This window comes from Hevea brasiliensis, chromosome 1 (genome assembly GCF_030052815.1).
Source record: "Hevea brasiliensis isolate MT/VB/25A 57/8 chromosome 1, ASM3005281v1, whole genome shotgun sequence".
NCBI classification, from domain to species: domain Eukaryota; kingdom Viridiplantae; phylum Streptophyta; class Magnoliopsida; order Malpighiales; family Euphorbiaceae; genus Hevea; species Hevea brasiliensis.
The window spans coordinates 30,378,473-30,390,179 of record NC_079493.1 but is presented as its reverse complement, the minus strand read 5'-3'; the positions used below and the strand labels follow the sequence as shown (position 1 = coordinate 30,390,179).

Genomic DNA, 11,707 nt, shown 5'->3' with positions numbered 1-11,707 from the left:
GAGGAGCATTGATTGATGTCAAGGAGAAAAATTGACTCTAGGGTTGGTGAAGAGCAATTGGTTTTCAATATTAATAACACTATGAAAAAGCATCATTCTGAAGCTAATACTTGCTTGAGAGTTGATATTATTGATGAGCTGGTTGAAGAACACTTCAGAAAGAAATATCCAGAAGATCCACTTGAAAATTGTTTGGTTCATGGAGGAGGCATAGACTATGACAACCCTCATGTAGCTGCATATGCTCAACACTTAGAGGGAAGTCCACCATTCACTTCTGCTCCAGTTTTTCAACTCACACAAAAGGAAAAAGTCGAATTTAAGCAACCATCATTCAAGGAAGAAGATGCACCTAAGGTAGAACTTAAGCAACTTCCTTCTCAGCTCAGGTATGAATTTCTTGGCACTAATAACACTTATCCAGTAATTGTAAATGCAAACTTGAGTACCTTAGAGGCTGATAAGTTGTTAAGAGTGTTGAGGCAATTTAGGAAAGTTTTGGGATACACCATAGATGACATTAAGGGAATAAGCCCACACTTTTGCATGCATAGAATCATTTTGGAAGAAAATTGTAAGCCATCTATTGAACATCAGAGGAGGTTGAACTCAAATATGAAAGAAGTTGTTAATAAGGATTTATTGAAGTTGCTTGATGCAGGGATCATTTACGCTATCTCAGATATTACTTAGGTGAGCACAGTACATGTTGTCCCAAAAAAGGGTGGAATGACAGTGGTCAAACATGAAAATAATGAATTAATTCCCACCAGAATAGTGACTAGTTGGCGAATGTGCATAGATTACAGAAAATTAAATGTTGCCACTAGAAAAGATCATTTTCCACTTCCCTTCATTGATCAAATGTTGGAAAGACTAGCTAGGCATTCTTACTTTTGCTATTTAGATTGATATTCAGGTTTTTTTCAAATCCTATCCATCCAAATGATCAAGAAAACCACTTTTACTTGTCCATATGGAACCTTTGCTTATAGAAGGATGCCATTTGGGTTGTGTAATGCACCACCACTTTTCAAAGGTGCATGATGGCAATTTTCTCGATTTCATTGAAGACATAATGGAGGTTTTTATGAACGATTTCTGTTTATGTATCTTCTTTTGATATATTCTTAGCTAACCTTTCTATAATTTTGCAGCGATGTGCAGATACTAACCTTGTGTTAAATTGGGAAAAGTGTCATTTCATGGTCCAGGAAGGGATAGTGCTTGGACACTTGGTGTCTAACAGAGGAATAGAGGTTGATAAAGCCAAAGTTGAAGTGATAGAGAAGATGGCTCCTCCTACCAATGTCAAAGGAATTCAAGTTTCCTAGGACATGCCGGGTTCTGAGACGCTTTATCAAGGATTTTTCTAAAATAGCCAAACCTTTGTCTAATTTGTTAAGTAATGACACACCATTTGTATTTGGCCAAGAGTGTTTGGATGCCTTTGCAGGTTGAAGCAAGCTCTTATCATCGCACCAATCATGCAACCACTGATTGGAGCCTACCTTTTGAAATTATGTGTGATGCTAGCAACTATGCAATTAGAAATGTTCTTGGTCAAAGAAAGGACAAAAGGCTTATGCTATTTATTATGCTAGTAGAACAACTGGATGAGGCTCAAACAAATTATGCAACAACCGAAAAGGAATTTTTAGCAATTGTCTTTGCATTGGAAAAATTCGGACCTTACATTATTGACTCAAAGGTGGTTATATTTTCAGATCATGCAGCCATCAGGTATTTGCTCCGTAAAAAGGAGGCTAAGCCTAGGCTCATTAGGTGGATTCTGATGTTACAAGAGTTTGATTTGGAGATTAGAGATAAGAAGGGAGCTGAAAATGTAGTTGCTGATAATCTTAGTAGGTTGAAATTGGATGGTGAAGAATTGGATGAAATCCCTATTGATGAGTTTTTCTTGGATGAACAACTTTTCTCTCTTGTTGCTAAACTATCTTAGTATCTGGACTTTGTGAATTATCTATCTTGTGGAGTTTTACCTCTAGGTATGACATGGCAACAAAAGAAAAGTTTTTGCATGAGGTGAAATTTTATAGATGGGATGATCCTTTACTCTTTAGGAGATGTTGTGATGGTTTAATAAGGAGATGTATTCTGATGAGGAGATCTGAGTATTATGCATCATTGCCATGCTTCGATTATGGAGGACATTTTGGAATCTCTAAAACAAATAGTAAAATTTTGCAAATTTGGTTTCTTTTGGCCAAATCGTTTTAAGGATGTGAGGAAATTTGTGTTGGATTGTGATAAATGTCAAAGGAGTGGAAATTTGTCAAAAAGAGATCAAATGCCCCTAAATAATATTCTTGAAGTGGAATTATTTGATGTGTGGGGACTAGATTGTATGGGGCCGTTCCCTCCTTCATATGGTACTAGATACATCTTAGTTGGAGTTGACTATGTGTCAAAGTGGGTGGAAGCTATTGCAACTCCAACTAATGATGCTAGAGTGGTAGTGAAATTCTTGAAGAAATTTGTCTTGAGTAGATTTGGAGCTCCTAGGGTCAGTAATTAGTGATGGGGTTCCCATTTTTGCAATAAGCAATTTGAGAGCTTAATGAGGAAGTATGGTGTAGTGCACAAGATAGCTACCCCATACCACCCTCAAACTTCAGGACAAGTTGAAATTTCTAACAGAGAGCTCAAGCATATTTTGGAGAAAACAGTGAACAATTCTCGGAAAGATTGGTCTATCAAACTAGATGATGATTTATGGGCATATAGGACTGCCTACAAAACCCTATAGGAATTACTCCCTTTAGGTTGGTGTATGGTAAGTCTTGTCATTTACCTGTGGAGCTAGAACATAGAGCATATTGGGCCATTCAAACCTTGAATTTTGATCTTAAGCAAGCTGGTGAGAAAAGGTTGTTACAACTTAATGAGCTTGAGGAATTGAGGATGGATGCTTATGAAAGTGCACGTATTTACAAAGAAAGAACTAAAGTTTGGCATGATAAGCATCTGAGGAAAAAGGAATTCAAAGGAGGTGATTTAGTTTTATTGTTCAACTCAAGATTGAAATTGTTCCCTGGAAAACTCAAGTCAAGGTGGACTGGTCCATATAGAGTTTCTAAGGTTTTCCCTTATGGAGCAATAGAAATTTGGAGTGAAAAATCTGGAAATTTTAAGGTCAATGGGCATAGATTGAAACATTACATAACTGGAGACCCAATAATAGGAGCAAGCTGTTACAAGCTCTCTAATCCCTCACCTCTTTTCAGTGAAATTCATGAAGAGTCCAGCTAAGGACTATAAATTAGCCCTCTTGGGAGGCATCCCAAGTCCTTTTATTTTGCTTTTGCTAATTTTCTTTCATTTTCATTGATTTAGTTTTTATCTTAAATCTCCCCAAATTCAACTTTTGACATTGTTAAATCTTGTCCCTTGTAGATGTAATTCCATGAAGAAAGGCTGGTGAACTGTTGGGGAATTAATTCTTAACTTGAAAATTTTATCCTTCAAAAGAACTAATTGGCTTTTGCTGCATAACCTTTGCAGGAGCTGCAATCTGGTTTATGCAAAGGAAAAGTACATTCTGCAGCAAAAAGGGTGTCTGCAGCAAATGGCTTGTGTTTTTGGTGAGGTTGGGTGTGTAACTTTTTAATACTTGTGCTTATAATGTTAATATGGTGGTAAGTGAGTTATTTTTGCAGTTTTGAGCTTCTTTGGGTTGTAGAATTCAAGGTAGAAATGTTGCATTTTCTTGGCAAAACGTGGAGAGTTCATTTCTCACTTGTGAATAGATGCAACTTTATGCAGATTTTATGGAGTTTTATGTGCTAAATGTTGATTTGCAGAATTTGACTCAAAATGGCATAGTTCTCAAAGGTCTTTTATGTAGGATCCATTTTTACATGCTTGTGTGATGCATTTTTGATGAACTTTGTATATATTGATGTGTTTTTGGTGAAAATTTCTCATGGTTTATACTTCATGGAATTATATTTCTTCATTCTAGAGTATTTTTCACCCTTGCAAATCATGTTCCATTGCAATCTTAATCTTGTTGAATTGTGCATAAGCAACTGCATAGCTTATGCAATCCTGCATAACCAAAATTCTTGCCATTTTTCACCCTTATTGCAAGTGCATAAGGAGAGTGCATAGCCTATGCAGTTCTGCATAACCTCATTTTTTCAAATTTCATATCTGTCAAAACTTGCATAAGGTGAGTGCATGACTTATGCACATTTGCACATCTTCAAATTCTGCATTTTCTCTCTCTGCCGAAGTCTGCATAAGGAGGGTGCATAACTTATGCACTTCCGCATGACCAAAAACTTTGAATCTCCAAACCTGCTGAGGGGTGCATAAGCAGAGTGCATGACTTATGCACTTCTGCATAACCAGAAACCCAGAAAAACCAAACCTACCGAGGGGTGCATAAGCAGAGTGCATGACTTATGCACTTCTGCATGACCTGGTTCTCTGAAAAGCCAAACTCGCCGAGAGGTGCATAAGGGGAGTGCATAACTTATGCACTCCCGCATGACTTCACTTCCCAAATTTCAAAAGCTGCCAAGACATGCATAAGCAGAGTGCATAGCTTATGCACTTCTGCATGACCTCATGCTCTGAATCTCAAAACCCACCGAAGAGTGCATAAGCAGAGTGCATAGCTTATGCACATCTGCATGACCACCAACCCTAACTCCAAAAATTGCCGAAGAGTGCATGAGCAGAGTGCATGACCTATGCACTTCTGCATGACCCGATTTTCTGAAAAACCAATTATGCCGAGAGGTGCATAAGGTCACTTCCCAAATTTCAAAAGTTGTCGAGACCTGCATAAGCAGCGTGCATGGCCTATGCACTTCTGCATGACATATTTTTCTGAACTTCAAAACAGGGCAACACTTGCATAAGCTACTGCATAAGCTATGCACATGCATTTTCCCCTTATGCAGTCTTTTACAAAACCCATTTAAATCAAATTTTTTTTTCCTTTCTCTTTCCCACCTTCACCCCGATAAACCCTGTTCACTGTCCTTTTTTCTCTCACAATCCTCATCCCGGCATAACTCCTCCTCACACCTTCTTCTCCATTTCGATTCTCACTACACTTGCCCTAATTCTCATTCTTCTTCGATTTTCTTCATTTCCGCCCTTATCTCTTCCATCTTCTACATCGGCAATGGAGTCACCTCCCCATTCCCGTCCAGCTCCTCCGCGCGAAGTCGCGCCATTGTCACCGATACCCCCCCCGCCCAACTCGCCGCCCCCCGCGACACCCCACCACCTCCCCCAACCACGTAAAAACGTAAAATCCGGTCAAAATCTGTGCGACCCATGTCCTCTGCCCCTCCTCTATCCAAACGCAAAGACCCACCCACCCCATTGTCGGAACCGCCACCCAAAAAGCCAAAAGCTCTAGCCTCTACACCCTCTTCCAGCAAAAAGACAATTTCGGCAGCCTCACATGTATCAAAGCTACCTTGGCCTCTTCCTGATACAATTCAAAAAGCAGCTTTTAAGCGACTCAAGGATAGAAGGGTACAACCCACTAGGTATATATCTGCCGATTCTCTACAATCCCTTGGTTTATTTGACAATGTAGTTGCATATCTTGATGGGATGGGTTGGATGGAATTTGTGCATAAACAGGAGATAGTTTATCCAACTCTAGTTTTGGAGTTTATTTCTTCATTCTCTGCTACCCTTAAATTGCATGATGTAGACCATAAACCAATTATGAAATTTAGATGCTTGGGGCAAAATAGAGAGCTGTCATTGGACCAATTTCATAGCATTTTTGGTTTTGCAATTGATGGGTTATTTAGAGTACCACATACTGGAGTAGAGGTAGCCAACAAGGGCATTTGGAATGCTGCCCAATTTTGGAGAATCATCACAAACCAACCTCAAACTTTCTCTGCTGGAAGATCAAAAACATCCCAAATACTTGACCCTGCACTTAGGTTTATTCATAGGCTGATTGCTAGCACCATATTGGGCAGAGGGACTAGTTCTGGTGCTGTGGGAAAATCTGAACTATTTATGTTATGGTGTGCATTTCACAAAGATAAGGTATCTCCTGGATATATCTTTTGTGAGCATGTCTTTGCATATTGCCACCAAATCCATAGGTGACATTGTTTTGGGTGGGCTCATCATCTGTATAGCCAAGCATTTTGGTTTTAATCTGCAGAGCACTCAATACCAGCACTTGTGGACACTTTATATTTTGATACTGCACACTTAACCAAAACAGGGTTCAATTTGTCATATTTTGATACCACCCAACCTGCAGCCGAAACTGAGCCCCTTGCACAACCAGAAACCCAACCTTTCCCATCCGTCCCACAGCACCCTACTACACCTACCCCACCCCCTCAGCCTGCACAGGACATCCCAAAGCCTACTTTCCCATACCTCCTACAGCTGAACCTTCCTCTTCCACAGCCCCTCCTGCATTCAACACTAAAGCCTTATTCACCTATCTTGACAGGCTTAGTGATGATATATACTTTGTGGATAGGAAGCTTGACACTGGTCTTGATACACTCAAGGATCGTCATGATCACCTATTTGACCTTGTCATGGAAACCAGGGACAAGCAGAAAGAATTGAAGGAAATGGTGAAGCAACTCATGATCTTTTTGGGCATGCCACCCCCACCTCCATCACCTCCTCCAGCACCATCATTTCGACAGCCGGCAGCAGCCACCAGCCCTTTAGCAACATCTTTGGACAAAGGCAAAACAATAGACCTAGACTAGCTTCTGTTTTACTTTTGTTCAATCTTGTAGGACCTTTTCTTTGTAAATATGTTCAAACATTTATAGTTTGTTTTGAATTATGTTTGTTTGTTTTGAATTAGTTTGTTTTAAATTCTGTTTTTCTTGAAGTTTTATTGGATAGCTATTACATTAGTCTTCTTTGATTTTCATTGCACTTATTGCCCTTTTGTACATATTTTCCCATACTTTGTATATATTTCAAATGTTTCTACTGATGGTTGTACATTTCCCTTTGCCCATCCTCATGCAGCAGCTTTTGTATACACTGCACAGGCTATGAATTTCCTTATGCAGAAATTTTGCACAGCCTGTGCAACCCCTTCTGCTACTTATGCATAACTGCACAGGCTGTATTCCCCTTATGTAAATGTCCTACATAGCCTATGCAACCCATATTGCCACTTATGCAGAACCGCACGGCTTATGCACCCTACTTATGCACATGTTCTGGATAGCACTTAACTCTGCATAACCTGTGCAGCTTCTTATGCATCCCTTTATATCTTGAATTCTCCTCTGCTCCATACCAGGTAACTCTTTCTTTTTGCTCTTAATTTTTACAATTCCTGGTCAATATTATTTGCTTTGAGTTTTGGTTATCCACTACTTGAGACATTGAGGACAATGTCCAATTTTGAGTTTGGGGGTGCACATTTTGATTCTTGGCTTTATTTTTCACATTTTGAGTATAGGAGCATCTCATCCCATTCCATTTACATATATTGTAAATATTTTACATATACATACATACATACACACACATTACACATTTACATACACATTATACATCACATTGCTCACAAACATACACAAATAGACAAATAGACTTCCTCCATTTTGTTAATGCATTACTCATTTTAGAAATCATGCACCATGCATTAAAATCTTTTGCCAAATCCCTTGAGTATTGAAAATGTGCCTATGAGAGTGATTTGACTCACCTTTTAGTTGGGTTTGTGGATTGAAAGTTTCCTAAAAGGTGCAAGGTTTTGAAGTGTCTATCCCTTGCCTATATCTTCTTAGCCAAAAAGCCACCCAACTAGTCATTTGGAGAAGGAAATGTTTAGAGGGAGTTATTGGATATAAGGTAGTCAAATGATGTCTCACCAATCCTAGAACAAATTTTCTAAACCTTTCAAGGCGAAATACCAGCTTGTACTTGAAAAGAGAGATGATTAGGCATTCTTTGATTTAAACCTTCTCATTTTAAACCTTTGGCCTTTTTCCTAATTAAAATTAACCCTTGCAAACCCCTTTGAACCTTTTTATTCCTAATTTTTCTTGAAACCCTTATTGCTACCTAGCCAATGAACCAAACACTCCAACCCTTTTCATGAGAATAATATTGAATATTAGGTACACTTTCTAAAAATAATAGAAATAAAAATAAAAAAAGGGAAGAAAAAAAATATACAATAAAAGGGAGAAGAAGTGCTTGTCATCTTGTAAGAGTGCTAGTATATGTGCTTTTCACTATTGCCATTCAAAATGAAAGAAATCCACCCAAAGTATTAAAAGAAATGAGTTTGGGGGTGGCAAATTCTAGGGACAAGCATCAAAAGAAAATGCAAAATACAAGTCTAAAGTATCAAAATGTCCCTCCATTTTATGTGTTTTGTAAACTATGCTAGCACTTGACAATTCTCATTGTGTATTTCTCTCCTCCACTTATATATATATAAAAAAGAAGAGAAAAAGAAAAAAATGTAATAAAATAAAAAAGGTGTACCTTATGTTGTCAAAATTGAAAATATTCTCATGCTTTGAATCCTTTTTACCCATCTTTCTTCTTAGCCTCATTTTAAACCCCATGGCCCCATTACATCCCTAAAAAGACCTTTGATCTCTTGATAGTACTAGCTACATTAGTGGAGATGGGAGTAGGGAATTTGCCTATGGGATTGGACAACTATTCATCTATTCATTCAATTCTATCATTCCATGTTGAGATACTTTGGTTATTGATTGTCCATGAATTCCTTTTGAGCATGACTATCTCTTTTGATTTGTTGGTTTGGGGATTTTGAATGATAATTGACTTGATGGCTAAGCGGTGAAAGCTTGGATAAGCATTAAATTCTTTGCATTTTGAAGGATGGGTATATGGATTGCTGGTATGGCTGAAGGTGTGTTAAGTTACTTTAATAGGTGATTTTCATAGTTCTTTGGATAAGGCACCCCTAAAATTTTTGCACCACATTTTAAAGTTTGCTTGAGGACAAGAAAAAGCTTGAGTTTGGGGGTATTTGATGCATACATTTTGCATAGTCATTTAGGTCTAATTTTATAACCATTTTTATTTGATTATTAGTCATTTTTAGCTAATTTCATTAGTTAATTAGTTAGTTTTTCATAGTTGTCAATTTTGCATTAAGTTGTAATATTTACTTTTTTTTGTAGGAAAAATGGTGTTTTTGAAGGACTGAAGAGAATTTTTCCATTGAGGAGTGTCTTCTACAGCCAAAGATGTCAAAAACAGGGTTTTCAAGCTGAAATATGCATTGACCAAACTGTGCATAACTTGCCGCATAAGCTATGCAAATCTGCATAAGGAGAAAGATCACTGTTCGAAACGGTGAAATGAGCATAAGAAAACTGAATAGCTTAAGCACATTCTCGACACACTTATGAACCTTCACTGAATTGTGCATAACCTATGCACAAAGAAATGCAGTTTCGCATAAGTGACTCGAACCTAAAATCAGCGCATAAGGTTATGCACCACTTATGCAGTCCGCTTATGCAGTCCCATAAAGAGTTCATTAATGAGCTGGCAGGAGATTCCCTCAAATAATTCCTCCTAGAACATACCATTTTAGGGCTCCATGTCAGAAAAATGCTATAAATAGTCTCATTTTCCCATTTTGGGGGGGAAGACAAGGAGCAGAAAAGGAAAGGAGAGTAGAGGCAGAATTTGAGGAGTCACTTTCACCTTCCACACCATTTTCAACCAAGATTTGCAGATTTCTTTCTTTCCTTACATTTTTCTACATTTCTAGTGTTTAATTTCTTATTCCTTAGCTTAGATTAAAGCTTTATTTCCATTTAAACTCAATATATCTTGTAAGCATTATGGATAGTGAGTAGTTTACTTTTGATTCTGGAGTAAGGGTTGTAATATTTGAGATATTTTGTGGATTTTGATTGGGTAATCCATATTTTGTGGTCTTAATGAGTTTTATTCATTTCTTGTATGCTTAATGACATGCTTAGTGTAGGATCCCATTAAGTGATGTTCTTAATCCATGGTTGAAGCACCGAAAGGAGAAGGCCTTGTGATAGATAATCAAGAAATTGGACTTAATTAACTTAGACCTAGAAATAGGCTAAGGATTAAGAGGATTCATGATTAATTAAAAAACTTAATGTGTATTAATTAATTCTAACTCCAAGAAAGTAGGATTAGTTTGATTAAGGCACTCTTTGTCTCACTCGAAAGGGAATTCAAAGGATTTAAGAATTAATCTCCTTAAAACCCATAAGTTTCATAAGATTGGATAACCAATTTAAAATCACAAAATAGCTCGAATATGAAATCCCAACTCCTAATCGCCTTTTTACCATTGTTAATTTCTAATCGAATTTAATTACTTGCCATTTTGAATATTGCCATATTTGAACTTGCTTATTTCAATTTGATGCAATTTTAGTTTAATTAATACATTGTTGAATAGAATATTAATTTTGCATATTTAGATTTCATATTCCATTACCCATCAATTCATTACTTCAATTTCAAAAAGATACTTCAATTTACTCAACTTTTTATATCAAAAATTCAATCATCAACACAACTCCTCGTGGGATCGATATCTTTTCTATACTACTTGTACGACCCGTGCACTTGCGTTAGGGACGCATCAAGTTTTTGGCGCCGTTGCCAAGGAGTTGTTTGTTTGAGATTGAATTCTTGATTATTTTAGTTGTTTATAGTTTTATCTTTGTTATCTTTTCATTTTGTGTTTGTTTGTTCTTTTTCAGGTACTTTTAATCTTTTATGAGAAGAGCTAGAAGCTCAAGTGACACATCCTTATTGTTCAATCCTGAAATTGAGAAATTTTGTAAAGCCAACAAGAAAGAAACCAGAAAAAGGAAAGAAGCTTTGAGAGAAACCGAAATTGAAGCAGACATGGCTGATGAAAGAATTAGAATTGGTGTTGGTAATGCTGGAAATGGTCAAAACAATGAAAATGAAGCCCAAGGGGAAGAAGTTAATGCAAACGTGCCTAGGGGAAGTATGATGGATCATGCTTTTCCACGTTTTGATGACTTGAGAGAGAGCATAGCAAGACCAAGAATTGATGCAAATAGTTACAAGATGGATTTTGGAGTTCTTCAAATGATTCAAAATTCTCAATTTGGAGGACATCCTTCTGAAAATCCACACACACATCTGAAGAAATTTGCTATGATTTGTGACATGCAAAAACAACCTGAAGTGTCTGATGATGCAGCAAGATTGAAGCTATTCCCATTCTCTTTGAAAGATAGAGCATTGGATTGGCTTGATTCTTTACCTCACAACTCCATTACAAATTGGGAGCAACTCACTGATGCATTTCTTGCACAATATTTTCCACCTGGAAAAACTCAAGAGTTGAGGAATCAAATGACAGCTTTCAGACCAAGAGAGGATGAAACTCTATATGAGTCATGGATGAGATGGAAAGAGTTAGAGAGACAATGCCCACATCATGCCATTTTGAAATGGATGATAAACCAGAATTTCTACACAAATGTCACTCCTGCAATTAGAGGGATTATTGATGCTCAAACAGGAGGAGAATTTATTATAAAGCATGAAGATGAAGCTTATGAGCTATTGGAGAAAATTGCAAAGAATACTCATTTTTGGAGTAGTCCAAGAGGACCGACTCAACTCAAAAGAGGCAGTTTCTGGAATGTATGATCTTGATCCATTCAACATGATTAATGCAAAG

General features: G+C 37.4%; 1 non-coding gene across 1 annotated transcript; it reads right to left on the bottom strand.

Annotated features, from left to right (window-relative positions):
* Window positions 1-11,360: 11,360 nt before the first annotated feature.
* LOC131169825 (small nucleolar RNA R71) lies at window positions 11,361-11,468 on the bottom strand. The gene has a single exon (XR_009140754.1). It is a non-coding gene; the product is annotated as a small nucleolar RNA R71 (small nucleolar RNA).
* Window positions 11,469-11,707: the final 239 nt, after the last annotated feature.